At 34.8% G+C, this 3,866-nt stretch overlaps 1 non-coding gene across 1 annotated transcript; it reads left to right on the forward strand.

The window, feature by feature from the left end:
* The first annotated feature begins 626 nt into the window (after positions 1-626).
* On the forward strand, positions 627-698 carry Trnaq-cug (transfer RNA glutamine (anticodon CUG)). The gene has a single exon. It is a non-coding gene; the product is annotated as a tRNA-Gln (tRNA).
* The last annotated feature ends 3,168 nt before the right edge of the window (positions 699-3,866 follow it).

The raw sequence follows: 3,866 nt of genomic DNA on the forward strand, positions 1-3,866 counted from the left end.
ACTTTCTTTTAGAATCGTAGCAAATATGCGCATACGCTCATACAATGAGGCTCGTTAGTCTCGTGTAGCAAATGTTACGGATTAGTTAATCATTGTGTTTTAACTTAGCTTCGTTGGACCTTATGTCTTTGTGATAAGGTTTGTAATCAGTCAGTTGACTGTGTCGTACGCGTGTAATCAGATGATTTGGACGTATGGGATGCGTATAGAGATGGTGTTACCACCATCTCTACAATAGGGATAGAATATTAAACAAAACTTTTATTTCGGACCAAATATCCATATTACAAACAATCAAAAATTAAAATATTTACATATAAATTAATGTAATTAAATTAAAATTATTAATTTAATTAAATTAAAATTATCCACTAAACAAAAATTATCAATGAAATAAAAATTATCAATTTAATTAAAAATTATCAATTCATTTAAAATTTACAATCAAATAAAAATTATGAATTAAATATAAATTATCAATTAATGCTGTGTTTGTTTGAAATGAAGTGTTGAAGTGAAACTTCTTATGCGACTTTCAACAAGGTTGCGTTAAACGTTTAACGCTATAATCGGTAACATAAAGTAGTAAGAGTTTGTGATGAGCAAATTCGTCGATTAGCTCAGCCGGTTCCATGGTGTAATGGTTAGCACTCTGGACTCTGAATCCAGCGATCCGAGTTCAAATCTCGGTGGAACCTGACTTTTTGTATTTTTTCTTTTTATATTTTCTATTATTTAGGAATTTTACAATATATTTATTTAAATATATGTATTATTGAATCTATTGTTCAAGTTGTTGTTCTATTTTAATTTATAATATTCATTACTAGATGACCCGGTGAACTTCGTATCACTTACCTCTTAATATAAACCATATGTATTTTAGAGCATTATTTTCATCTCCTCATTAAGAAGTTTTACTTCTTCCGCGCGAAGGGACTCCACGCACAATTTTTTTTTAACGTCCGACGATGGTACTAAATACTTTTTGAAACTAAATATCAGTAAAGAGGACACAATCTTTCTGTACATGGTCGCCCCATAACAAACGGTAGATGACATTTTGTGATGTGGCAACTCCTTTGTGCGTTCACCGAAGATCTGAACGTACCTTTATGAATGGAATTAATTGGCCTTTGTACGGATTATAATAAACATTGCTAACTGTAGGCTATTTGAATTGAAAACGGTTGCTCATATTAATGGTTGAGACAAGACGGAATGGCTTGTAGCCAATTTGTATGTTTCGCTATACAGACACTTTATGCACTATTATGAACAACTATTATAACAATTATATAAATCGGCCAAGTGCGAGTCGGACTCGCGCACGAAGGGTTCCGTACCATTATCTAAGAATCACTGTTTTGTATGCGTGCCCCCTTAAATATTTATTTTATTCTGTTTTTAGTATTTTGTTGTTATAGCGGCCACAGAAATACATAATCTGTAGACTGGCTAACTATCACGGTTCATGAGATATAGCCTGGTGACAGACGGACGGACAGCGGAGAGAAAAAATCGACCGACTAACCCCATTCAAAAATTTTCTAGGGTTCCGTACCCAAAGGGTAAAACGGGACCCTATTACTAAGACATACTGTCTGTCTGTCCGTCTGTCACTAGGCTGTATCGCATGAACCGTGATAGTTAGACCGTTAAAATTTTCACATCAGATGATGTATATATTTCTGATGCCACTATAACAACAAATACTAAAAAAAAAATTTAAGGGGGGCTCCCATACAAAAACTGATTTTTTTGCCGTTTTTATAGATAATGGTCCGGAACACTTCGTACACGAGTCCGACTTGCGCTTGGCCGGTTTTTATTATTTTACAGATGGCGCCAGCATATCTTTCGAATAGTATCAGTCTTTTTTTTAATTGTATGATTTAAATGCTTTTTAAGCCAAAACTCAGAACAAAAATAGAGACAGGTAAAACCTATGCTGGCGCCATCTTTTGACAGTTGCCAATCCTATTCAGTTTTTGGAGAAGAACAAAGATCAGTCAATGATATAATTTTTCAGCATGTTCAACATTTGGAAACAAAAGTTACCTATATTATATGTAATAACTAAAATTACAGGAAATATCCCAAGGTTACACTATACAAATACTTAATGCCTAATATGCTTAAATATTTTTTAACGTATTGTAATCAATAAAATTTTATATAAATTAGGATGAGTTCAGAGTTGTCAAGTCAGATTTTGTTTTTATGTTTTTTTTTTAGCAATTTGATAAAGCTTTTCTCGCGTAATTTACACGGCGTTGATTAACGGCCCGATTCGAAGAATGTGTTACGATAACCATAAGTTCTGGTTTAGATAAGTTCTCATTTAGATATCGTTTGTGTGTCGTATAATTGACAGAAGCAGTTCTATTCGGGCAACCAATGTCATTTTGACGTTAGAAATATCGTAGATTGATCTTATTGGGATCACGTCGGAATCGATATAAACGTTAATTTTGACATGTCGTTTAGTTATCGATCTTTTAAAGATCTTTCCAAGATCTTAAACGTGTCTTATTCATTCTTCGAATCGGGCCGTAAGAGTGTAATCTTGCTAAATTCATTTTTGAAATGTATTTATTTTTAACTTTATTGTATTTACAGGTTCAAAATGCTCTACTTAAAAAAAAATATTTAGCAGGTTCACACTCTTAACCAACGCAGGGGGTTAAAATGTAACAAGCAAACGCACTAACGTACGGTTACAAATCTTAATAGAGATTGTTTCGAATTTTTTTTTGCTATAATCCGTATTTCCCTCAAACATTGGCATCCGAAGCATCAAAAGAATCAATGTCAGTAACTAAATTGAACAACGAACAAAATTCACGTCAAACCAAAACTCAATCCTTGGGCTAACACCAGTCAATCCAAACCAACATACCACTACCTAAAATCAAGGAAAAATACTCCTTGTATCATCGAGATAGAGTGCAAGGAGATGGTAAAATATTTGTGGTAGATAGTGACACATACGGGCGCGTTCATTGGAGAGATTTGTCCAGAGATTGTGGTCCATCCATCAGGCCGAATGTCAAAACTAATACAGACCTAGTCCCGTGAGAGACGTTCGTATTCGTAATTATACCCCGATCAATCAGGCGTTTTAGCCAAAATAACAATACATCAAGTGTTCAAGTTTTTAAAGGGTCGGCAACGCGCATGAGTTAACACCTCTGGAGTTGCAGGCGTCATTAGTCTGCAGTGACTGCTTACCATCAGGCGGGCCGTATGCTTGTTTGCCACTGTTATGATATAAAAAAAACATCGACTAACGCCAAACGGATAGAAAAAAATTATCGGAATGACAGATGATAGACTAGAAGAAGTCAAGTGACTATTTTCGTATAAGTTTTGATTGGCGTTTTCTGTCAACGATTTTCATCTTGGCTAGGCAACCAGATATTTATGATATTGGTATATAATTCAATATACATTAATACATTGGCGTAGAAACTGGCGCGCACAAGTTTTTTGCAGAAATCGCAAAGCGTCTGACTGGCGTGACTGGACTAACTGGCGACCGAAGAGCTGGCGGCTTCCTCGCACAATGTATCGGCATTGCGAATGCGATACAACGAGGAAATGCCGACAGTATCCTTGGCACAATACCTCGAGGGCCTATTTTAGATTTATGCTACTTATTAATTTAGTTTAGTATTTGTACAGTTACAAATACTAAATTAAAAAACATTTATGAAGGACGCTTTACATCAAGCTAAACACAAAATTTATGAAATACATAATCTTTAAAATAAATCATATTTTTTATGCATGTACTGCGGAAAATTGGGCATTTACCTACCATGATTTTTCCTACGTCCATACGTACCCCTGTGCCCATGCTC

The sequence above is a fragment of the Cydia pomonella genome, chromosome 11 (genome assembly GCF_033807575.1).
Source record: "Cydia pomonella isolate Wapato2018A chromosome 11, ilCydPomo1, whole genome shotgun sequence".
Taxonomy (NCBI): domain Eukaryota; kingdom Metazoa; phylum Arthropoda; class Insecta; order Lepidoptera; family Tortricidae; genus Cydia; species Cydia pomonella.